Consider the following 27,091-nt stretch of genomic DNA (forward strand, 5'->3'; position numbering starts at 1 on the left):
GGTATGGAAACTTTCTCCACTGAGGCAGATTTACACCTCATTGGTAATGTCTAATGTTAGAGAGTTACTTGGGACACTGGGACAATGTGACTTGTCCAGGATCATAGAACTTGTATGCCTTAGTGATATTTGATGTTCAGTAAGTGCTAGTTGAATTAAATTGAATAGAATGTGATTATAAGACACACCAAAGACCCTGCCCAGTGAAAAAGGTCCTGGATTTGTGGTCAGGGGACCTGGATTTAAATTCTGGGTTTGTCAATTACTCTCAGTGTGACTATGGGTGAATCTTAGCACTTCTGTGGGCCTTAGTTTACACATTTGTAAAATCGATGGAATGATTCCTAAAGCTCCTTCTGGCTCTAAAGCCATTGAAACTATGATAATATAACAGAAAAGTCCTGTAGAGAGTACCTTATAGACCATATATTCCATTTAAGACAGGACTCTGTCCATGGACTAGATTTCAGGGTATCTGTAGATTTGTTTTTTGGTAATATTTTGACAAATATTTTAATATAATCAGTTTCTTTAGTTTTCTAATGTATTTTATTTTTTGTATTTAAAGGGGTCCATAGATTTTACCAGAATGCCAAAGGATTTTGTGATACAAAAATTATGAAAAACTCCTGAGTTAAGGGGGTTGCTTCTTAATTGGGCATGTAACACTGCAGTGAAATCTTGAAAAATTTTAATTTTTATTCTGTTAAAAATAACTGCATCCTTTGAGCCTGGCCTATTCATCTTCTTTGGTGAGGCTAATTTTCTGTCCAAGTGTGGGGATTCTTAGGCAATCCTCCAAACCCTGTTTTCACTTAGAAGTAAAGCTTTTAAATGTTCTTTCAAGTGGCCGGAGGGACTTATTCTTGGCCCTCATCTTGAATTTCCTTCCTAAAGAGCTAGACTCTAGCAACCACTTGGAAACTTATAGAAATTACATTTTTATTTTAAATACCATGTTCTATCTGTGTGAATGATGGATTAGAGTGGGCAGATCCTGCAAACAGGGAGACCAATTAGGAGGCTATTATAATGGTCTAGGCAAAAGGTGAACTAGGAAGGTGACTGTGTGAGTGGAGGGAAAAGGATAGATGCACAAGATGTTGGGAAGGTAAGATTGACAGGACTTGATAACTGATTAGAGATGAGGGCTGATGGAAAAGGAAGTGAAGGATAACTCCAAAATTGTAAATCCAAGTTCTAGGAAGACAGTGGTGTACCCATATCAGAAACAGGGAAGTTTGGAACACAGGTGGGTTTGGAAGGAAGTTGAGGAATTCTGTTTTTCACACACAATTTTAACTGCAGATTGCACATTCAAGGGGAGCTGTCCAGCAGACAATTGTCTAATGTGGGACTGGAATTCCAGAGAGAGATATGAGGGCTGGATGCACATATTTGAGAGTCATTAAGTCCATGGGACTTGATGAAAAAAAAATCCCTTAACTTCCTAATTCTCCACTTTACTCAGTTCCCATGGCTTTACTCCTCAACTCTACCTTAGCTCTATATGGATGGTCATAACCTTTTTTTTTTTTTTTTGCCATCACATACGTGAATTCCACTTCCATGATTGAGCACTGAAATTCCTTATCCAATCACAATCTTCTATTATTCTATCTAACACTGCATCCTACTTATTTTAAAGCTATTCTTTTCCCACAGTAATTCTTTATCCCTGGAGCCCTCAAGTCTTTTACAAGCCTTCATGTCTACTCTGGCTGTATCCTCTACCCTTCCCAAACTCCATCACCTGGTCAACTCATTCAACTCTACACTGTATTCTGTTCTTGAATATCTTGCCCCCTTGTCCTATTACCATTCATGCCTTGCTAAACTACAACTTTGGATTGCCCTCATCACCTTCCTTCTTCATTCTATGCAGCTGAATGGAGCTGGAAGGATACATGCAGTTATGTTGACTGAATCCACTACAAATTTATTTAACTGTAACTAAACTCTAGAAAGGCAATCCTTTTACTCCTCCAGAAATGATACCATTGATACTACCTCAGCTGAAGACCTTGTTTTATACTTTATTAAAAGAATCAAGGCCATTCACCTTGAGATCTCACTTTTTTCCTTTTCATCTCACATCCCTCTGATACTATCCCCCTCCACTTCCTCCTTCATTCCAGGTCTTGATGAAGAATAAGTCTTCTTTTTACCCAGGCCAACCCATTTACATGTACCCTTGATCCTATCTCATTCTCTCTTCTCCTTTAGAATGTCCCCACTATCATTCCCAGAAGTGTAGTGGATAGAATGCTGGGCTTGGATTCAGGAAGACCCATTTTCATCTATCCTCAGCTACTTACTAACTGTGTGACCCTGGGCAAGTCACTTAACCCTGTTTGCCTAAGTTCCTCATCTTTAAAATGAACTAGAGAAGGAAAAGGCAAAAATTCCAGTATCTTTGCCAAGACCCCAAATGGGGTTACAAAGAATCAGATAAGACTGAAATAATAACAGCAACTATCATTCCCACTCCCTCTAATTCTCATTTTATCCCTATCCACAGTTTCCTTTATTACTGCCTTCAAACACACCAAAATCTCCATAATCTTAAAAAAAACCTCCCACTAGATCCTACCATGCCATTTACTCTCACCCTATATTTCTCCTCCCCATTTCAGCCAAACTCCCTAAAAAGTCATATATACTTGGTACTTTCACTTGCTTTTCTCTCATTTTCTTCTAAATCTTCTTTATTTTGACTACCAAGCTCATCATTGAGTTGAAACTGCCTGAAATGTATTACTTCCTCACCTCTACCTTTTTACTTGGAACCAGTGTTTTATAGGATCAGACAACAAAGCCAAGAGATTAGGAATATATACAGAATAGGCAAAAATAGAAATGGTCATATTATCAATTAATTGGTAGCCAAGCATTTATTAAACACTTACTGTTTGTTGGGCTCTAGGGGCACAGAGACAAAAACAAAATGGTCTCTAAACTAGAGGAGCTTACATTCTATGGGGAAATGATAGTCTACACATTAGAACTTGGATCAAGCATGTGGAATGTTATATTAATGTATGTAAATTATATTAAAAGAAGGGTAAACAGTAATAAAGGCAGAATATCTGGGACTTTTGCTTGAGTGACATTTGGGGAGGAGAAATAAAGGAATGTTGCCTACATACTTTGGGATGTGTGTGTGGAATGTGATGTCCTGGAGAGGTAGGTGGCACAGTGGACACAGTGCTAGAATTGGAGTCAGAAAGGTCTGGGTTCAAATTCAATCTGAGACTTACTGGCCATCTAACTTGGGTGAAGTCACATGACTTTTATCATCCTCAGTTTCCTTGTCTGTAAAAATGATGCAAATATCACCCCCAGGCAGAATCAAGATGGTGGAGTAGCAACAGGACTTCCACAGGGTTCCTGCTTCCACCTGCTCCAATTCATGTAAAAGGTGATTCTGAAGAAATTTTGGAGCTACAGAATACACAAAATGACACAGAGAAGCTAACCTCCCACTGAAGACAGCCTGGCAGTCTGGCAGGAAGTGGCCAGTGCAGTGCTCTGGGAGCCGTGCCCAGCCCCATGAGAGCCTGAGGTTTTAGCCTCAGGGTGGGCCTGACCAGCCACCAGCTGGAGGGACTTCAGATCACCAGCAGCTGTGGCAGTTTACAGAATTATCAACATATAGATGCTAAGGACAAAGTAAGAGGTCAGTGCAGTGCGGACTTTGGGATCCATGAGTTCAGGAGTGTGGTCGGTCTTTGCCCCCAGGGCGAGACGTGGCTGAGGTGCAGTGGCCAAGGCGCAGTGGCTGTGCAGCCACAGCCACATGGCTGCTTCCAAGTTCCTGGCCTGCAGATTGTAAGGAGACCAAATGATCTATCACTCTTGCTTTAACCTGCTTGGATCTGGATTGTGGTGTAGGGTGGAGGTCCTGGGGTATGCGACCAGCTTGCCAGAGCATGTGGAGTCTTCAGAGAGGGCACCCAACAAATACCTTAAGCAGCTGAGAAAACCCCAGTGATTGGGACAAAGATCCCCTGTCTGGTAGCAGAGTCCTACTGTGGCAAAAAACCCAAAAGTTAAGTAATTGAGTGGCAACATGAGCAAACGAGGGAAGCAAAGCAAGCAGAGCCACCCAACTTTACACTCTTATTTTGGGGATAAAAAGGATCAAAGCATGGAATGGGAGGAAGACAACAAAGTCAGAACTTCTGTACCAAAAGCTTCCAAGAAAAATATGATCTGGTTACAGGCCATAGAGGAGCTTAAAAAGGACTTTGAAAACCAAATAAGAGAAGTGGAAGAAAAATTGGGAAGAGAAATGATAATGATGCAAGAAAATTATGAAATGAGAGTCAACAACTTGACTGAAGAAAATAACACCTTAAAAAATAGACTAACTCAAATGGCAAAAGAGGTTCAAAAAGCCAATGAGGAGAAGAATGCCTTAAAAAGCCGAATTTGACAGATGGAAAAAGAATCTCAAAAGCTCACTGAAGAGAATCATTCCTTCAGAATTAGATTGGAGCAAATGGAAGCTAGTGACTTTATGAGAAATCAAGATGCTATTAAACAGATCCAAACAAATGAAAAAATAGAAGGCAATGTGAAAATATCACCTCCATCACAGGAATGTCCCTAGTATCAACTACGTTAATGTCTGCAAAACACTTTGCAAATCTTAAAGTGCTGTATAAATATGAGCCATTGTTGAATATAAAATATCTGGACAGGAAGTCATTTTGGATTATGTGTAACAGGCTCACAGAGTAACTAGAAAAAAACCAGGTTTTTCCTATATTATTTCTGGCTCAGGAAGGCTATAACTGAGGGGAGAGTACATAGGATCATAGATTTAGAACTAGACAGGTTCTCAGAAGTCATCTAGTCCAAAATCCCTCATTTTGTAGATGGGGAAAATGAGAACCAGAGTGGGTAAGTGACCTGCCCAAGGCTGAGCAGGTAGCAATGAACAGACTTGGTATTTGAACCCAGATACTTACTCTATATCCTGCATCTTACCACTGAACCACACTGCTTAGTGATAATCAACAGAGCAAGTTGGAATAATTGATCCTTAATCTCCCTTTCAGATCCTACATATACAAATCAAGTTTCTTTTTTTTCCTTAAAATTAAATTTTGTATTTATTTTTAGTTTACATCATTCATTTTCACAAGATTTTGGGTTACAAATTTTCTCCCTGTCTTTCTCCTACCCACCACCCCAAACCAGCTATCTCACTGTATACCCTCTTCCCCAATCTGCACTCTCCTATATCCCCCCCTACCTCCTCCAACTTTCCAGTAGGTCAAAATGGATCCCCATACCTCAGTGTTTGTACATATTACTTCCCAGTTGCATGTAATAATAATAATAATAATACATTTTTAAAACATTTGATTCCAAAACTTTGAATTTCAGATTCCCTCCCTTCCTCCCTCATCATCCACCTTTACTGGAAATGTAAGCAATTCAATATAGGTTGTACATGTGTAGCTACACAGAGCATTTCCATAGTGGATATATTGTGAAAGACTTACTATATTTCCCTCCATCCTATCCCACCCTCACTTGTTCTATTCTCTACTTTGACCCTGTCCCTTTTCTAAAGTGTGTGCTTCTAACTTTGCTCCCCCCAACCTGCCCTCCTCTCCATCATTCCCCCTCTCATTCCCTTCCCCCCTACTCTCCTGATACCCTATTTAGTGTGTATGTTATTCTCTCCCTAAGCCAAATTCAATGAGAGTAAGGTTGAGCCATTCCCTTTTACCTTTCTGTTCTTCCCCTCCATTGTAACAGTTTTCCCTTGCCTCTTCTATATGAGATAATTTACCCTATCCTGTCTCTCCCCATTTCCTCTCATTATATTCCTCTCTCACCTCTCAATTACACCTTTTAAGTATCATCCCTTCCTATTCAATTGGTACTGTGCCCTCTCTCTATGTATACATGTACACATATATACACACACTCACATATGCATTTATACACACATATGCTCTCCTATATAAACATATATATGTATGTATGTATATATATATATATATATACACATTTATATTCCCTTCAACTATTCTTATACTGAGAAAAGTTTCATAAGTAATGATTATAGTTTTTCCATGTAGGAATGTAAATAGTTCAACTTTGATAGTTCCTTATGATTTCTTTTCCCTGTTTACCTTCTTATGCTTCTCTTGCTTCTTGTATCTGAATGTCAAATTTTCTGTTCAACTCTGGTTTTTTTCATCAAGAATGCTTGAAAGTCCTCTATTTTATGGAATGACCATACTTTCCCCTGAAACATGGTACTCAGTTTTGCTGGGTAGGTGATTCTTGGTTTTAATCACAGCTCCTTTGACCTCCAGAATATCATATTCTAAGCCCTTCGATCCCTAAATGTAGAAGCTGACAGATCCTGTGTTATCCTGATTGTATTTCCACAATATTAAAATTGTTTCTCCTTGGCTGCCTGTAATATTTTCTCCTTGATCTGGTAACTCTGGAACCTGGCTATAATATTCCTAGGAGTTTTCTTTTGGGGATCTTTTTAAAGAGGTGATCGGTGGATTCTTTCAACCTCTGTTTTGCCCTCTGGTTCTAAAACATCAGGGCAGTTTTCCTCGAGAATTTCTTGAAGGATGATTTCTAGGTTCTTTTTTTGATCGTGGCTTTCAGGTAGTCCAATAATTTTTAAATGATCTCTCCTGTATCTATTTCCAGGTCTGTGGTTTTTCCAATGAGATATTTCACATTACCTTCTATTTTTTTTTCATTTGTTTGGATCTGTTTAATAGTATATTGATTTCTCATAAAGTCACTAGCTTCCATTTGCTCCAATGTAATTCTGAAGGAATTATTCTCTTCAGAGAATTTTGAAATATTTTGTAATTCTTTTTCCATCTGGCATATTTGGCTTTTTAAGGCATTCTTCTCCTCATTGGCTTTTTGAACCTCTTTTGCTATTTGAGTTAGTCTATTTTTAAGGTGTTATTTTCTTCAGTCAGGTTGTTGACTCTCTTTTCATTATTTTCTTGCATCATTCTCATTTCTCTTCCCAATTTTTCTTGCACTTCTCTTATTTGGTCTTCAAAATCCTTTTTAAGCTCCTCTATGGTCTGTAACCAGTTCATATTTTTCTTGGAAACTTTTGACTTTGTTGTCTTCCTCCTTTTCCATGCTTTGATCCTTTTTGTCCCCCAAAAGGTTTGACTGCTGTGCTTGCTTTGCTTCCTTTGTTTGTTCATGTTGCCCCTCAATTACTTGACTTTTGAGCTTTTTGCCATAGTAGAACTCTGCTTCCAGAGAGGTGAAGTTTGTCCCAAATCGATGGGTTTTTCACAGTTGCTGGAGCTATTAGTTGCTTGTTCTCTCTAAAGCCTCCACTGGCTCTGGCACCTTGTCACACACTCCAGGACCTCCACCCTAGATAGTAATCCAGATCCAAGCAGGTTAAAGCAAGAGAGATTACCCCTCAGATTGGTCACTTGGTCCCCTTACAATCTGCAGGCCAGGAGCTTGGAAGCAGCCATGTGGTGGCGACTACCATGCCTCATCTGCTTCTCTGTCCAGGGGCAGAGGGTGGACTGCACTCCTGGACCCCCTGTTCCCACAAAGTTCACACTGACCTCTCACTTTGTCTTTCTCATTTACGGGTTGATAATATTGGAAACCGGCACAGCTGCTGGTATCCACTCTCCTGAAGTCCTCCCAGCTGGGACTGGTCAGGCATCCTGGGGCTAAAACCTCAGCATGGGGCTGGGTGCTGCTTCCAGCATGCTGTAATAGACCCTTCCTGCTGGCCTACTTGGCTGTCTTTAGCAGGATATTTGTTTCTCTCTGTCACTTTGTGGGTTCTGTAGCCCTAAAGTTTGTTTAGAGTCATTTTTTTATAAGTATTTGAGGTGGATATGGGGGAAGATGATAGAGTTTTCCTGCTTCTATGCTGCCATCTTGGCTCTGCCCCCACAAATCAAATTTCAAGGAAAGACCTGGACAACCTTTAGTTCTAGAAAGTGAAAATGTAATATAGCAGTAATAACAACTCTGGGCTATGATAACATTTCTGGCAAATGGTTTAGTGGACAAGGTCAAAACCAATGGCTGAAACAGATTCCATGTGGATTTCAATGATTTTGATGAAGTCTGCCCCCATTACTGTGGATAATCAAATGTTAGTTGTTGGAAATGGGACCCTAATTAGAGTAATTCAAGCTGATTTCCTTTCTGGCCTTCCTATCACTTCATATCCCTTGCAAGCCTTTTGCCAGTGTGTTTGTCTGGCATCCTGAGTGGGGCAGCAGTGGTCTGGGAAGTGCTGATCCATTTTTTTTTTCCCACAAGGAAGCAGTATTGGCTTTTCTTTTTTAGTTAGCTTGTTCTTTATATAGTTCACTACCAAGTCTAATGATTAGCTGTTATTTATTGGAGGTGTCAGCAAGAAATTCACTTCTTAGAATTCTGATTAGTTAGCTAGTAGAATTGAGTATGAATGGGATATTTTGCTGACATTTTGGAAGCTTGCTTCACTTAATCTAGGGTTGTGTGTGCACTCAAGGTTGGAAGATGTTTCAAGGACAGAATGGTGGATGTGTGAGCTGGGCAAGTCTTGGCAAGAAGACACAGGGCATCTGAGAGACTTTAGACTTGCATGGAGGAAAACTCAATGTAATTCTTCTGTCTGAAACTCTTGTGACATGAAAGGCTCTGGATAATTTTCTCTATCCTTTTGGCTTATCTCCCACCCATGCAATCCAAAATGGTGGATGCACCATCCCCCAGTGCACTGAGAAACACTCCCAGAATGACATAATATTGGTAAAGGACCAGGAAAACAAAAGAGAAATCTGTGAATGGGTCACTTCTAGGCCCACAGATATTTATGAAGCCCAGTGTCACTTATTGTCCTGAAGATGATGGGTCTTTCACAGATAACCTTCATCACAAGTCCTACCTTCTTCTGCTGCTCCCTGCCATTCAGAGAGTACAATGGCAAAAGCATTGGTTTTGGAGTGAGATCCTGACTACCACATAATACTTTTGGGACATTGTGTGTCATCATGTGTCACTTCAATTCAGTGAAATGCCTCAGTTTCCTCATCTGAAAAATGAGGGGATTAGTCTTGGTGTCTTCTAAGGTTCTTTCCACCTTAAGACTTGTGATCCTGGATCTCTTCACCTCCTTGGGCCTCAATTTCTTTTTTTTTTCATTTTTTTTGGAGGGGGAAGGGCAGGCAATTGGGGTTAAGTGACTTGCCTAAGGTCACATGGCTAGTCAGTAGGGCCTCAATTTCTTAATCTATTAAATTAGGGAGTTGGACTAGGTGGCCCTTGAGGTCCCTTCTAGTTCTGTGCTCCTTTGATCCTAAACTATTTAACCTCTAGGAGCTTCAATTTCCTTGTCTAGAAAATGAGGGGATTGTGTTAGACGGTCTTGAAAGTCTTTCCAGCTTTAGAGATAAGTCTGTGGTCCTCAGTTTCTTTATTTGTAAAATGAAGGGGGTTGGACTAGATGTCTTCTGAGGTTTCTTCCAGCTCTAAATTTATGATCTTGTGATTGGGTGGGGTGGGGGAGGGGGATTTTTCTTTCTCTTCTTTTTTTTTTAATTTGTCAAATCTTTATTGAGTAAGTGGGGAAGGTTGGCAGAGTCCAGTTTAGTCCTTCTTGGCAGCAGCCTTTCTCGTGGCAGCTAGGACATTGCTGAGCTCCTCTCTCTTTCTCTTGGCTGTGAGTTCCCACCCTTTTTTTGGATGAATTGTAAGGGCTCACTTATCTTTGGAGACTTTTAACAATTCCTTGGCCCACCTTTCATAAGGGGCAAATCCACACACCTCCTGGATCATATTTCTCACAAACTTTGTGTGTTTGGTCAGGAGTCCACTGCAGTGGCAGTGTCATGGCTTTGAAACGTTCTGGTAACTTTGTGACCCTTGTTGAGGCCCACGGCCATGGGGTACCAGATAGCCATGGCTGCAGTGCTACTGTAGCCCCAATGGTGGCCACAGCAGAAGGGCTCTTCTTTCTTGATGTTTCTCATGGATACATATAGCATGGCTGCCCAATCCAAGCCATGGAGATAATTTCCTCTTTTGAGTATATCTTCTTAGTGAAAAATAACACATCTTTTTTTTTTTCCTTTTTGGACGACAATTGGGGTTAAGTAACTTTGCCCAAGGTTACACGGCTAGTTTTTTTGTGTGGGTGTTAAGTGTCTGAGGCCGGAACTGAACTCGGGTCCTCTCGACTCCGGGGCCGGCACTTTACTCACTGCTCCACCTAGCCTCTCCAAAATAACACATCTTGATGTTGTATTTTATGCCATTTTCCACTCTTACCATCATTGGTGATTTATCAGAGCCTCCCTAACACCTACCCTATGTTTGTCCAATGCCCTTTGAGTTACTTGTAATTTTGATTTTACTGAGATTATTATGTTACAATATTCATAGCTATATAGCATCACTGGGGGAATGTTGATGTTACAGATTATTTTTTGTCTCACTGAGCAGTCTAAGGTCATTGAAAACACCATTCAGTTTCCTAAATGAAATCTAACCTGATTTCTTTCTCCAACTCAACTCTGTCATATATACATATTTGATTTTAATATATGTAGCAGATGTGTACTTTCTAGGGATTTCTTGGACTACAGAAGCTTTTGCAGTATGAGAATATGGGAAAGTAATTTCCCAGGGCCCTTGTTGGATGACACAGGAGTAAAAGGATTGTATTATTATGAATTCAGAGCAGGAATTCTTTACCTTTTCCTGTGTCCAGGATTCTTTTTGGCAGTTCCACGAAACCTATAGACCCCTTTTAGAATAATGTTTGTAAATATATAAAATAAGTATATAGGATTACAAAAGAAATCAGAGGTCGATGCAAAAGAATTGTAATTTATTTTTCCCATCCTAGTTCCTAGACCCCCTGAAAATTTAACCTTTGGTTAAGAATCATTGACTAGGAGTTAGAAGGTCCATTAGACGCCATGTAGTCCAATGCCCTTACTTTACAGATAAGGAAACTGCAACCCAGAGGAGCTGGAGACTTCTGGAGAGACCATGGCTGTAGAGATGAGAGACTCAGGAAGGTTGGAGAAAGAGATGTGGAGACAGTTGAAGCATCAAGGAGACTCTTGCTACCCCTTTGTCCACCCATGTGCCGGACACTCTCAGAGCAGTAGAAGACAGCTGCTCATACTGTCAGTTTTGGGGTAAGTCACTTTGGGAGACCCTCACCTTATTCTTACCCATGTACTCTGATCCCAGGGGCATTGGTCTCCTTGCTATTCATCACACAGGACTCTCTATCTCAGTCCCATGTCTGGAATCCTCTCCGTCCTTATCTCTGTCTCTCAGCTTCCCTGGCTTCCTTTATATTTCAGCTTATATTAGTTCTTCTACAAGAATTCTTTCTTGATCCCCCTTAATTCCAGTGCCTTCCATCTGTTGATTATCTCCAATTTATTCTGCACAGTTATTTGTACATAGTTTACATGTTGCCTCTCTCCTTAGTCCACACCTTTCTTTGCATTCTCAACATTTGGCACCATACTTGGCACACAGTAGATACTTTATAAATGCTTATTGACTTGCCTTGACCTTGGCATGACATTGACGCGGTCTATAGCATGATTGAATTCCTGCTCAGTTGAGGAAGTGCATTGTGGAGAGCTAGTAGGGAAATGAAAAGGTTTGAGCAGCTGTTAGAGTATAACCAAGAAGTCTAGCTTCCAGTCAATGACGATTATTTGAGTGACTCAAGCCACGCCTCTGGTGTCTGAGGAGTAGTAGAGTTTACATTAAGCACATTAACTTCAGTCTATTTCATCCTGAAACTTGAGCTTGTGAGAGAGTTCAGTACACCCTGTGGGAGTGGGAGGAATTGATGTCATTGCTATTTCTGATATATAGGTGTTCATTGCTTATTTTTATTACCCTCTTATTTAATCCAATTAAACTGTTTATAAAAGTAATGATCCTTTGCACAGAGGCTATTGAGTGACAGCATGCTGGGTGGAAAGGCAGAGCAGTAGAATTGCGACAATTCATATTTAGGGCTTGATGAAGATCCTGGGAGACATGATGTAGGGGATGAAGCCAATTCTCTGAAACACAATGAGAGTGATCAGTCAATTATGGTAGGTCTTATTTTGGGACAAAGAGGGAAGGAGGAGAGGGGGAGAAGGGGAGGAGTCTAAGTTTTAAGGAACAGAAGAAGGGATAGAAGAGAGTTCACCTTTGAGAGAGAGTATAACGTAGGGAATAGAGCATTGGCTTTTGAGAATGAAGACCTCCAGGTTCAAATCTGCATTAGGTCACACATAGCTAGTGTGACCATGGGTAAATCACTTATCCTCTCCAAACCTCAGTTATTTGTATCCCCAGCACTTAAATGCTTGTCCCTTGAAACATAGGAAGAGAATCTAGTAAAAGGTTCTCAGCCTATATGAGGTCTTATATAAGACACATGTGGCCACATAGAAATGACATGTATGTAATTCCATTCATTATTTCCCCCTCCTTACCACACTCTACCCAAATAGATGGCCAATTGTGGCAACAGTAAACAGGTTTGGGGGGGAAGATTAAAGAAAAAAGACAGATGGCCCAGACCACCCATTGGAATCCAGTCTCACACGTAGGTCTAATAGCAACTAGGATTGGGATTAAGGAGAAAAATTGAGGACTTGGGTCTTGGCAAAATTGCAAAAATCACTGCCAACAGTATGTGCCTTACAAATCCACCCTCCAGGAGTGAAAGCTGTCACAAGCAATAAAGAACTGTCTGACAGTGGGCCATGACAACTTATCCATAGCTGGGAGGAAACTTACAGATTTTTAGAGGAAGACTTCAAAGTGCTTTTTGGAAATAGATATGGTTATAATGTAAGCTGGTGTTTTATAACTGTGTCTTTTCTTTATCATTGATTTTTAACATAGTAAAGATTTTACTCTTCTCGAGTCATTAGTGCTTGAAACAATGATAGTAAGAGAGCTTAATACAATGTAAAAAATAGCTTAAACAGAAATTGTTTAAACTAATGTGTTTGTATACCTGGGTCAGATGGGGCTTTAGCAGTTTCTTAAAGTGTCAGCCAATGGAGAAATATAAGCACTTAAAATTATTAAAAATCATATGAATTATTAAAAAATAATATGAAATCAGGAAAGACAAGAGAGTAAATGATGTCATCAAAGAAATGAACTATTAAGCAAAAAAAAAAATACCAGGTTGGTAAAAAAGCAAAAAATAGGAGATGGACATCCTCCATTAGTATTCTTGAAACGTTAAGAGAATTCAAGGAAACTTCCAGTAAATTGAGTAGAATGCCTATGGAGACTTGTGGGAGAACATGGACAGGAGTCAAATGTAATGGGCAGGCACAGATGAGTTTTGATCTATACCCTTGAAAGGATTACTCATTTAATGAAATCACAGATCCATTGGGGGTATTTGATATTAAAAATGGCTTACTGATGTTATTTGATTTTTAAAGCTATAATTCTCCAATGAGACTCTTTTCTAACTTTCTCTTATAATAGAGTATTAAGAAAACCAAACCACAAGTGACATCGTCCTGAATATAATGGAACTTTCCTGAGAGCAGGGACGGTTTTTTGATTTATACTTGTATCTCCAGCATCCAGCACAATGCCTTGCACAGAGTAGGTGCTTGCCAAATAAATAAACAGCTAGATGGCTAAGAAGATGGAGTGCATAGGTACATACAGGACATTTAGGAGATGATTAACAGAGAGAAGGCACTGGAATCAGAAGGAGTTGGGAAAGACTTCCAATAGATGGGGACATTTTAGTTGGAACTTAAAGGAAGCCAGGAAGGTCAGAATGTGGCACTCAGGAGGGAGAGTATTCCAGGTATGGGGGAGAATGCTCAGACCTGAAACATAGAGTATCTTGTCTGTGGAACAGAGTTATAACTAGGATGGGGCGACAGGGTTTAGAGTGGACACAACAGTGAACTTTCGAGCATTTCTTGTTTTGTTTTCATCTTTCTCTACAAAGTCATAGAAACTGCTTTACCCTGGAAGCTCACTCTCCCTCTGGGATACTTCTCACATTGGAAGGACTCTCTGGCTCTCAAGTCTAAACTTCTGATTGACTGGTTCTCCTAACCCCTCCAATTTAAGGAGGGGGACTACCCATCTTCATCTCTCTCCATGATATATTTCTGATTCATCTCCAAAGGATTTTCTCTAGCATGCCTACTCTTTTCAGCTCTCTTTTGCATTGTCTTCCCCCATTAAAATGTAAGCTCCTTGAGGGTAAGCACTGTCATTCTGCTTCTATTTGTATTACTAGCTCTTATCACAGTGTTTGGCACATAGTAAGCTCTTCATAAAGTGACCAACTGCCTTTGAGTGTCCAGTGCCTAGCACAATGCCTGGCACTTAGTAGGAGCTTCATAAAGTCATAGAGAAGGGATTTCAAAGGTCATCTAATCCAATGCCTTTATGTCACAGGTGAGGAAACAGAGGCCCAGAAGTTAAATGACTTAGCCAAGGTCTCATAACCTTGTATTAAAGTTTCAGTGGCAGGATTTTAGCTGATTCAGTAAGTTAGGGATGAATTCCTCTCTGTTTCTCAGGATATGATATAGTATATTATAAACATAGGCATTGTGCTAGGCACTAAGGATATAGAAGACAAAAAAAGACAGGACTGTCATTTTATCTAGAAAAGAGAAGGCTTAATAGGGGGCTTGTATAGAAGGCCACCTGATTCCTAGAATTTTGAAGCTAGAAGAGGCCTCAGAGAGTATCTAATCCAACTGTGTAGATATACTGGAGCTGGCAGACCCAGGATCTTTAGAGCTCTAATCCTAGATCCTGGCTTTGGATTCTTAGGCACTGAAAATATTTAACAAGTACTTTGCATCCACACAATGCACAGTGAACATAAATAATCATTAAAGCCTCCTGGATACTTGGAGAGAGTGAATCTATATGCTTTTCTTGACAGCTTAAACTCACTTAACCTTTTGACAAAGTAGCAACAATAATGATATCCAGCTAAAATAATTTCCACGGGCACTGTGTTTGTTTGAATCCAATTGCTAAATACACTGATTAGCATTCCATTACTATAATTGATTATTTCTCTCTATCATCACATCCAAACTTGAGGTTAGAGCCAGAAAGGACCTTAGAGATTGGGATGCATCAGTTAAGATTGTTAGTAATAATTTTGTTCCTTTCAGGAGGACCCAACTGATATTGAACGAAGAAAAACCCAAGCATATGGAACAGACTGTAAGGAAACTGAGGTAAAGAATTCAATTCAATTCAATAAACATTTATTAAATGCTTTCTATGTGCCAGGTACTATACTATCTGCTGAGGATGAAAATATAGAAAAGGCAGTCTCTGCCTGTAAACAGCTTACAGTCTAATGGGGTGGAAGCAGAAGACACACAAAAGAAGCTGAAAAGTAGGATGGAGTGTAGGAGAGAAGAGCAGAGAATATGATCAGTGTTCCTCAAAGTGGATACCAAGCAGAACCACTGATGGAAAATAGTGAGTTACTGGAATGTTCTGAGTCAGGGGTGGGGAACCTGTAGCCTTGAGACCACAAGTGACTCTCTAGGTTCTTGAGTGTGGACCTATGCCACTTGTGGCCTTGAGGCTGCAGATTCCCCACCTCTCTCTGGGTCCTCTATCAATAAGGCTTTGGGAGGAGTTTGTAGCTTGATCCTTCAGCCTTGCAGTCAGAGAGAAGAAGCAACTGAAGGAATTGAGAAAGTGTTGGTCTATAAAAATCTGAGTCAGTCTACAGGATGATAAGATTTCAGGTGATTAGCTTATCCTGGGGGAGAGGTGATATTTGGTGGGGTGGAAACCAAGCAGAGATGCTGTTGGAAAATTAATAAGCACTTGGTAGACCCTTTGCAAAGTGCTGTAAATGTGCAAACAACTAAAACCATTCCTGACTTCAAGGAGCTTGCTATCTTTTGCGAATGGGTGGCTTAGAGATAAGCAAATATAGGTTGTATATGAAATAAAAGTATAGTAATTAGAAGAGGATATTATCAATTAGGGAATCAGGAAAGACTGTATTTGGAGGGGGTACCTGAGCTGAACCTCAAAGGTAAACATATAGGAAACTTCTTTCTGTGCACAAATTCTTTTGACATGCTGGGAACAAAGATTAGGGGAGAGCTATTGAGCTATCCTGTAAGGACCATTGCTGAGGGCTTGGTCATTGAGTTGAGACGTAATCTACTTGAGCGAAGGACTATCTTGCTGCCTTGAACTTGGTTGACTCTTAAGTAATGCTTTTGAGTTGAGTGTTTGGTAAATTCGTTTTGTTATACTGCTGACCTAGGATGGCAGGGGTCAAGGGTCAATTAGGGAAGGTAAGGAAGGTGAGAAGGAGCTAATCGTAGATAACCAGCAGCCCACAGCTGATTATTTCTGATTTATCTTGTAGCTTTTTTGTACATAGCTATTTGCATGTTGTCTCCCCCATTGGACTATGATCTCCTTGAGGATAGGGATGGGGCTTTTGCCTTCCTTTGTATCCCTAGCATTTAACATAGTGCCTAGGGCACATAATAAATGTTTATTGGCTGACTGACATTAATGATCATTTATTCTCTAGTAGAAAGTAAGCTTCTTTAGGGTAGGGACTTTTTGGGAGGAGGGGAGTCAAGAAGGAGGGGTAAGGTAAAGCAGTAGGTGATTATAGATAATCATCCCTGGAACAAAGTAACCACAATGAATTCTTTAGCATTAGTCATGCTACATCAGCTCTTTATGAGTAGAGAGTATTTCTTTTCCAGCTTTGTATTTCCAGTGCTCTGCACCTAAGTGCAAGCACTAGGCTTCAAATCAGGAAGATGTGAGTCCAAATTCTGCCTTAGATACTAGCTATGTGACCTTGGGTAAGTCACTTAAACATTCCCAGTCTCAGATTCCTCTTCTGAAAATGGAAATAATCATGGTACCTACCTCTCAAGGTTGTGAGAGTCAAATGAGATAATGCAGGTAAAAGACTTTGTAAGACAAAATGCTATGCCAGTGCTATATAATTATAGTTACATATTATAATTATAATTAATTTTGAATAACTAATTGTTCAATTATAACTATTATAATTATTTTTTGAATTGAATCTATGTCCAAACCCCTAATTTTACAGATGAGAAAACTGAGGCTCAGAAAGGTAAAATAATTTATCCAGCATCCTCTAGGTAGTAAGTGGTAGGGCTGTGATTTGATTCTAATCCTCTGGCTCCAGGTTTAGTGCACTATCTGTATTACCCATTAAAGCCAATGAACGTCTTTACTGCTGGAAATAGGTGTGATTTTCTTCATTTCTCTACATCTTCAAGGCTCTACATCTATCCTGCTTCATATTGAAACTCAGAGGAGGCACATTCTCCCTCTCCCAGGATAAGACTTGGCATAGCTGACCCAGACTTCCTACCTGAAACTAGTCAGAAGTAAAATAACTGATATTTACATAATACAGTTTGTGAACATGATATCATTTTAGCTTCATAACAGCCTAGACAGGTATGCACCATTGCTTCATTTTATAGATTAAGAAACAGTATCACAGAGGTAAATTGGTTTGTCCAGGGTCACACAGTGTGTATGTCAGAGCTGGAATTTGAAGCCAGGTCTCTGCTGATCCCAGGTCTTCCCTCTACCTCTCAACAAAAATATACCTAGTCCTTAATCACTAAATTGGTGTTGCTTCAGAAACTGAAACCTGGAAAAGACTTTAGTTTAAAAAGGCCAAGGTCACCCACTGCATCCTGGACCATAACCAGTCATCATGACTTTTGTCTTTCCACTGAACTCCTGATGACTCTTGAGATGAGAGTGAAGCTGATGACTTTATGTCGCTTAAATTCAATTCATCTGTAAGTCAAGACACCACCCTCATTGATCCCCTTTGAGAAAGGACGAACAACATGTCTGTCAGTATACTTTACATGCATCACAAGACTTGAATCAAAAGTGACCTTAGCATCTATGTAATCTGACCCATGCCCCCAAATGCTTGCTTTAATATACCTGTCAAAATGACATCCAGTTTTTGCTTGATGACTTCCAATGACAGAGTCTTGTGGGGAAGCCAGCCCATTCCACTTTTGAATAGCTCTGCTAGGAATTTTTCCCTGATACTAAGTCTAATTTTGCCTTTTTGTAACTTTTACCCTTTCTTTTTTTAGTTCTGACCCATGGGGCCAGACATTACAATATTCTATGTGACAGCCTTTTAATTGCTTGAAGTCACCTATTCTGTTTCCCCCCTCTGCTCCAGGATACACCAGTTCCTTCAGCTGGACCCCATGTAGTATGGAGTCAAGAACGCTCACCAAGTTTAAAATTGTTTCTTTTTAATTATTATGAAATTGGCAAACAAAAATCACAATTATTTCCATAGAAACAAAAGAGTAGAAAAGGAGGTTTACATATTTAGCTGTTAAATTCTATTATGTATAGTTTGGGTTTTAAAAAACATATGTTAAATTTAACTTGGTGGTTCTATCACCAACTTTCTTGTATAGTCTTTTAAACTTCCTTCTGCTCTCTTCTGTGTATTTTTAGAATGTTTCATTGGAGTTCTTTTCTTCTTTTGTTTTTTTTTTCTGGTATTATCATGACAACTCCTCCTTCCCATCTTCATAAATAACACCTGTCTCTTTTAACAAATAAGTATAATCAAGCAAAACCGAGTCACACATTGGGTGTGTTTGAAAATGGATACCTTCTTCTGCACCTCAGAGAAGGTGCTGTGCTCTATGAGCAAAGTGGAATTGAAGTAGCTCAAGAAAGACTCGAGATGTCCAAATTTGGAGAATCCACCCTAAATATCCACATGGACTATTTGTGCCTGATCTGTGGTAGAGCATTCCAAGCTCTCATTGGTCTGATCAGCCACAGTCAGATACACTATAACTTGATTCTAGTATAGTGATGTCATTTTGGACCTCTTTGAGAATGGACAACAACCAATCTCCCTCCTGTCTGTTCAGAGCTTTCATGAAGTTTTTTTTTTCCAGGAAAAACTTCTACATAATTGGAGTTGTCCAATAATGGAATGGACTGCTTTGGGAGGTAGGGAATTTCATATTACTGGAAGTCTTCAAGCAGAGGCTGAATGGCTATTTGTTGGGTATGTTGTAGTGAGAATTCTTTTTAGGTATAGGTTGGACTAGATGGTTCCTGAGTCCCTTACTGTGTTAAAGTTCTAGGCTTCTATGACCATTCTAGTTATTCTCTTTGGAACACTCTATTGCTTGGTATTGGCAGTCAGTTTATAATGTCCTTCTTAAGTGGTGATACCCACAATTGAACACAATGCTCCATATATCTTCTGACTAGGACAGAGATCACCGGGACTGTCACTCTCTTAGTCCTGGGAGCTATGGCTCTCTTGGAGAAATCAGAAATAGCATTTTTTCTTTTGCTTTCACATTACACTGCTAGCTCACATTAAACTTGCAGTCCACTAAGACTTCCAGATCTTTTTTTTTTTTTTTTGGGAGGGGGAAAGGCAAGGCAGTTGGGGTTAAGTGACTTGCCCAAGGTCACAAGCTAGTTAAGTGTCAAGTGTCTGAGGCCTGATTTGAACTCAGGTTCTCCTGACTTCATGGCTGGTGCTCTATTCACTGTGCTACCTAGCTGCCCCACCCCAGATCTTTTGCAGACATTGTTTTCTAATTATGTCTTCCCTATCTTGTATGTATTAACATAGTGTCATGGAATTAGAACTGGAAGGGACCTTAGAGGTCAACTGATCTATATAGTCTCTTTATTTTACAGATGAAGAAACTGAGGTCTATGTAGGTGAATTTCTTGTCCAAGTTTTATATACACAATTTTGTTATGGTAATGCCAAATCTAGAATTCAAACTCAGGTTTTCTGACTCTAAGGCTAGTGCTCTTTCTGCTTCACCACTATTGTGAAATTGAATTTTCAGAACCAACTCTGAATACATCTATTCCTGTTAAATATCACTTTTATTAGATTCAATTCAGTTTTTTTTAACCTTTTGATCTTTTTGGATCCTGACTCTGCCATCCGGTATATTAGTTTTTCCTTCTAGCATTGGTCCAAATGCAAATCTGATAAGGATACTGCCTATATTTTCATTCCAGTCTTTGATTAAATGTTCGACATCAGAGGTCAGACCATTTGGACTATAGTTTAATAAGCACAGATGCTCAGCTAATGAACATCTTCATCAGCATTATTTAGAGACAAAAGGTTAAATTGAATGGTATAGTGGACAGAGCCTGGATTTGGTGTCAGGGAGATCCAGATTCCAATCATGTCTCTAACTCTTGTGAACTAAATGCCCAGAGGGAAGTCACTTAAAGTCTATGAGCCTCAGGTTAATCTTTTAGGCTTTAACTTAGTGTTGGGTTTTCACTGGTGAAACTGATGATGAAGTGATGAAATAAGATATTTGATGCATATTTGAATTTAGCTTAACTTAATGGGGGCAGTAATATTTATATATTTGGAGAGTTTAAGAACTGGAAGGGATATTAGAGGTGAAATACAATCCACCCATTTTTCAGATGAAGATAATGAGACCTAGAGATGTTAGATGCGTTGCCCAGAGTCACAAAAACAGTTAGTAGCAGAATCAATGTCAGAGCAGACTTCTTGGATCTCAGCCTATTCAAAGCCACTCAGAGCTTATATAAGTAGCTGAAGGGCCTCATGCCGTGCTGAAGAAGATGCCCTGATGCACCCTAAGGACTCCTGGACCTTTCCATCCGGTCTTCAAATGCACGCTGTTTCTGTTTTCCCTCTGTATTAGAATGGCAATTCCTCTGGGGAGGAGACCAGTTAATTTTTGTGTTTGTGCTCAATGCTTATCTTAGTGATTGCCACTTAATAAAGGTTTTCCATTCATTAATCCATCCATATATCCATTCACCCCATCCTCTAAGTCCAGTGTTCCTTTTGCAATGGCAATATTAATATCGGACATTGCACAGCCTTTTGAGTTTTGCAAAGCACTTTATAGATATTAACTCATTCTATCCTCACAATAATTCTGTCAGCTGGGTCCCCTAATCATCCATATTTTAAAGATGAGGAAAAGGGATGAAGGGGGTTGTCACTTGACCATGGTCACAAAGTTAGGAAATGTCAGGATTTAAATTCATCATACCATGTATAAACTAAGAAATTGAAGGAGATATCCAAAGAGTTAACTTTATTTTTTTCCTCTTCCTTTTTTGAATCTTCCAAAGTCTTGTAGCTAGGAGCCACTACCACTTGCCAGCCCTTAGGCTCAAATCCAAAAATCCCTTGTGTTTCCATCCATAGCTCATAGAGCTGCATGGGACTGGCTGATCATTACTGGCTCAGAGACTGCATTTATAAGAGTTTCAAGCTGGTAGAGAGCCATGCTGGATTGGCTTTGTCCTCTTCTTTGGAAACCATTTCTGGAAATGAATACTGATATAGAGAAGACAGCAAAGGTATTTTAACATGGGCTCTGATTAACAGGTCACACCATCATTTTGTTTGACCAACACATAGATGATAACAGTGCTCTGGGCTTTCTTGCTGGCTGGCCTGGTCATACATCTGGATGTTGACCTGAAATATTGGCAGTGCATTAGATAACACAGGTGTCTGTTTTAATGGAGTTTCCACTCTAAAGCAAATCTTGTTTCAGGTGGATGCCACAAGTGCTTGGTTAAAATGATGAGAGCTCTATGTTCTGACAATAATACTCTATTGATTTATAATAAAGGAGGGTAGAGATTTAAAAAAAGATCTGAGGTGGTGGCAAGGTTAGAAATAAGGAGTTAAGATTAATTTGGCAAATTGGATTCAGGGAAAGTCACTCCTGGCAATGACTCCTATTCCTTATTCTCTTCCTGATCCCATGTATATATTTCACTGTCTACATATTTTCCTAATTAAAGGCTGCCCTTTTCCTTCCTCCTTTTTTTTTGTTTTGCTGATGCTCACTTTTTCTCTAGTGGAAAGTGGATGGATCTGTCTACATCTATAGAAGGGCAATATTTTCATATCTCCAGCCTGAGGTTTTCTGTGATGTTACAAGTTCTTTTTTTTTGGAGAAGGTAGAATATAAAAAGAGGGTGAATCAAGGCTCATGTATTTGGAGTTAAAAGAGATAGTAGAGCAGGAAGGCTCAAGCTGAGTCCCACACCTCCCTAATTTCAGGGGGTTCATGAGCTCAGATGAAAAGAAATGACTTCTTTATTTTCACCAATCTCAAACTGAAATGGAACATTGCCTTCAGTTATGAATGTAGGCAATAAAACATTATTCCAGAAGGGCTCTCTGAGCATCACCAGACTGCCAAAATGGTCCATGACCAAAAAGGTAGAAAAAACCTCCTTGCCTTAGAGGTTGTCTAACCCAATCTCCTCATCATACAGAAGGAAAAATGGGGGATACAAGAGGGAAAGTGACTTGTTCAAGGTAGCACAGACAGGAAGGGGTAGAGCTAGACTTTGAGCACAAGATTTATGACTCCAAATCCAGTGTTCCTTCTACTCCACTGTGTTTTCAAGTAGAGTTTATTTTTCCTTTACCTTTTGGGGACATTTTCTAGTAAGCAGAGTTTGGGAAGCTAAAGAGGAATTTCTCAGCAGGTTTTTGTAGCTGTTATATCATTTCTCTGCACAGTTTAGACTGTGAGCCATGGGAGAGGCTCCTTAATGTGTTTTGTGTGTCATTGGAATTGCGATTATCTCACAAGCCAGAGACATAGAATTCATAGAGTCATAGAGCTTGGAGGGACCTTAGAGGTCTTCTAGGAAGAAGCAATGTGGTGTAAGGAAAAGAATTCCAGACCTGAAAATGATGCCAGAGATCTGAGTTTGAATATTGACTCTGATGCTTGTTGTGTGATTTGACAAGCCATTTAACTTCTCTGGATCTCAGTTTCCTCACTTGCAAAGTAAGTAGTAAATTTAGGGGTATGCTGGTAAATGTTTATGAACCAGCTCCCTCCAAATGCATGACATACTTTAAAGTTTTATCTGCATTATCAACGTTTTTCCTACCACTATCTTAAATCTAGACAATCCATGCAATAATCCAATGAAATAAACATTTATTAAGCATCCTTGAGGTGGGAGGCACTGTGCTAAATTCTGGGATACAATTAATAAAAAAGACAATCCCTGCCTTCAATGAGCCCTCCTGTCTTCTTGGAAAATTTTTACATTTAATTTCTAGAAATTAGATGGAAAAATAATTTTCAACATTCATTAAAAAAAATTGATTTCCAAATTCTTTTCCTCCCTCCTTGAGGAGACACTTTGATATAGATTATACATGTGTAGTCATGCAAAATATATTAGTCATGTTAGTCATGATAAAGACTCCAATAGTTCCTTCTCTCCAGGTGGATAGGATTTTTTCAATATAAGTCCTTTAGGATTATCTTTAGCCTTTGTATTGCTGAGAATAGCTAAGTCACTCACAGTTGATGATCATATAATATTGATGTTACTGTGTACAATGCTCTGCTGGTTCTGCTCACTTTACTTTGTATCAGTTAATATAAATCTTCCCAGGTTTTTCTGCTCATCTTTTCTTAAAGCAAAACAGTATTCTATCACAATTATATAACACAATTTGTCCAGCAATTCCCCAATTTATAGATATCCCCTCAATTTCCAATTCTTTGCCACCACGAAAAGAACTGCTATCAATATTTTTGTGCATGTGGGACTTTTTCCATTTTTTATGATCACTTTGGGACACAGACCTAGTAGTGCTATTGCTCGATCAAAGGATACGCACAGTTTGATTGTCAGTTCCAAATTGCTCTCCAGAATGGTCATATCAGTTCACATCTCCACCAACAGTGCATCAGTGTCACAATTTTCTTGAGTCTTCTCCAGCATTTATCATTTTCCTTTTATGTCATATTAGCCAATCTGATAGGTGTTAGGTGGTACCTCAGAGTTATTTAATTTTCTTTTCCCTAATCAATAGTGATTTAGAGCATTTTTTATGTGACTATAGATAGCTTTGATTTCTTCTTCTGAAAACTGTCTATTCATATCCTTTGACCATTTATCAACTGGGGAATAACTCATATTCTTATAAATTTGACTCAGTTCTCTATATATTTGAGAAATAAGGCTTTTATCAGAGAAAGGTACTGTAAAATCCCCCTTTCTCTCCCCCTGGTTTGCTGCTTTCCTTTCAATTTTGGATGAATTGGTTTTGTATGTATAAAACCTTTTAAATTTAAAGTAATCAAAATTTTCCCTCTTATGTAATGCTCTCTATCTCTTGTTTGGTTATAAATTCTTCATTAATCCATAGACCTGACAAGTAAAATATTGCATGCTTCCCTATTTTGCATCTGATATTGCCTTTTATGTCTAAATCATGCATTTATTTTGATCTTATCTTGGTATATGGTGTGAGATGTTGCTCTATACCTAGCTTTTGCCAAACTGCTTTCCAGTTTTCCTAGAAGTTTTGTCAAATAGTGAGATCTTATCCCCAAATATTGGATCTTTGGGTTTGTCATACACTATTAACTATATAATAATCTGGTACTGGCTAAGATTAAACTTGTCTTCATTTAAAACAAACATTTTCTCCCCTTACTTTCTATCAAAGCGGTTGATTGCCAAGCCTTTTTAGGCATCTCCTATGTGCCAGGTGCTATTTCTAGGCAGTGGAGATAAACATACAAGAATAAAATGGGCTTTGCCCTCAAGAAGCTTACATTCTCTCAGGGAAGAACTATACATAGAGAGTGTCCCAAAAGTCTTAGGGCCCCTTACATTTTAATAGATTAACTAAACTTCAATGGATTAAAAGTCTTAGTGCTGCTTAAAATTGCACTGAGACTTTTGGGATGCCCTGAAGATGTGTGACCCCTGTAGAGCTCCTACATAAATATTTCTGGAATAAGTGCCAACTCTATACAAAGCAGTTTAGTTTTACCTTCTACTTTCTGTTTTTCATGTTTACAAAGACTTATATTTCCCTCTATCCCATTTGTTAATACTTTCCCCTCATCAGATTATACCATTTGCTTCTCTATAAATACTCAGAAAAGCTCAATCATTCAATGAAATGATGAACATTAAACATCTACTCAGAGAGGTTGAGACCTATAGCTAGTTTAGTCACAGAGATACATCTGCTCAGCATCCCCCAGTAGAATGTAAGATTCTTAAGGGCAAGGGCTGTTTTATCTTTTGTGTTTGTATTCCAAGCACCTAGCCTGGGGTCTGGCACATAGGATGTGCTTAATAATTATTTTTTGAGTTCAACAGATTTAGAGGAAAGGCATTTGGGAACCAATGGTCTGAACATGACTTTCTGAGCTAGGTGGCTAGACTCTAACTTTCATAAATAGACTTGTCAGCAGTTGGGAGTTTGACCCTCAGAAATCACAATTTTGTTCAGCCCCAAACTATGTTCAAGTCATAAACATACACTGTAGCTGCTTAATAGCTACTTTCACTGTGCTGGAATTTTGCATAGGAAGTTCATTTTCTTTGAACTTATTCATAGAACTTCAGAAAAAGCAGGATTTTTTCAGATGTAGCTTCCTTGTGTTCTTCATCACACTTTTCTATGCTACGCCTTTTCCTGCTCTCCAAAATTAGCTTCATTGTGTCCAGGTTCTCTTTCCCTTGGCTTTTTGTGAGCCAGGGATATAGCCAGTATGGTTTATGTAGTTATTTAACTGAAGGCAGGGGACTATATGTGATGGTATTTCAAGATTCTTTCTAACTCTGATCTTATTTATTCCTTTCCAAATAAGTGTCTTTGGGGGAAAAAAGATCCTGGTGTTCTTTTTGAAGTAATAAAAGCAAGTTGGCCCCTAATAGGAGCTCTCCAAGGTAGCCTCAGGTGCCTAAAGCAATGAGGCAGAAAGCTATTGCTTTAGGATGTTGGGCTCCTTGGAGGATGTGGCACTTCTGGAATGTGGGTATGATGTCAAATTTTGGAAAAGGAAGAAAAAAGAGATGAGTTAGAGGATGGAAAAGGGAAGCCCAGAGTATTTCTGAGTAGCTATCAAGATGGAAAGGGGGAAGGAATAAAGAAAGCGTGGAGAATAGAGCCTTGGGAACAAGCAAAGACAGAGAGGGAGGCTCTGAGCTACACATCAAGTGAAGACGCAGAAAAGAGGAAATGTGGAATGATGTTACCATTATGTTCTTGATAGGTTGAAGTTCACCAGATGTCAATGATGGTAGGTAAACTCTAGAACTCTCGATTTTGGAACCATGCAACATCCCAAATTAAAATATACCAGCATTACTGTCTTCTCAGACAACAACAGGGTAGTATGAACAATTTTTTATCATTTGATAATTGTGTAATTATTTGATCTTACTCTAGTTATCTTTCTCCTTGCTGAGGCAATGCATCCTGGATCCTTTCCCTTGCTATTGTCTCCAACAGATTGCACCTTTTATCAACCCCACTCTCTCGGTAGCCTGTCAACTGATGCTTCCTTGTGCCTACAAATATGTCCCTGTTTTCCTTCTCCTTAAAGAAACCCTCACTTGTTATAATCATTCCCACTGGCTATCATTTATGTCTCTCTTTCCCAACAAAACTAAATTCCTAGAGGTAACCACTTACCTAGGGTACCCCTATTTGCTTTCCTTTAATTCTTTCCTGGGCAGCTAGGTAGGCTATGGTATGACTAGAGGGCATAGTGGATAGAATGCTGAACCTGGAGTCAGGAAGATTTGTTCTCCTGAGTTCAAATCTGGCCTCAGATACTTACTAACTATATGACCCTGGGTAAATCACTTAAGTATGTTTGCCTCAGTTTCCTCATCTGTCAAATGATTTGGAGAAGGAAACGGTAAGCCACTCCAGTATCTTTGTGTAGAAAATCCCAAAAGGGGTCGTAAAATGTTGGACATGAATGAAAAATGATTGAACAATGACCTTTTCTAAATCCTTTGCTATCTGATTTCTGATATCATCATTCAATGGGAAATACTCTCTTCAGAATTATAAATATCTATTTAATTTCCAAATCCATTGACCTTTTCTCAGCCCTGTATCAGCAATGCCATATTCACAATGCCTATAGAGATTACAAATATGCTGATATAATTATCCATCACAAAATACATCAGGTTT

General features: G+C 39.2%; 1 protein-coding gene and 1 long non-coding RNA gene across 2 annotated transcripts in view; one reads left to right on the forward strand and one right to left on the reverse strand.

Moving 5' to 3' along the window:
- Positions 1–27,091, reverse strand: part of MFN1 (mitofusin 1) — a 468,570-nt gene that overhangs the window by 352,536 nt on the left and 88,943 nt on the right. The gene's annotated exons all lie outside the window — the stretch shown is intronic.
- LOC138174292 (uncharacterized) overlaps positions 10,111–27,091 on the forward strand; it is a 57,390-nt gene continuing 40,409 nt past the window's right edge. Inside the window, exons 1-2 of the long non-coding RNA XR_011171666.1 lie at positions 10,111–11,186; positions 15,195–15,260. This is a non-coding gene — a long non-coding RNA (uncharacterized lncRNA). The remainder of the gene's footprint in view (positions 11,187–15,194; positions 15,261–27,091) is intronic.

This window comes from Petaurus breviceps, unplaced genomic scaffold, assembly GCF_028583685.1.
Source record: "Petaurus breviceps papuanus isolate PSGF00001 unplaced genomic scaffold, PetGlider_PUasm1.0 688, whole genome shotgun sequence".
Lineage (NCBI taxonomy): Eukaryota > Metazoa > Chordata > Mammalia > Diprotodontia > Petauridae > Petaurus > Petaurus breviceps.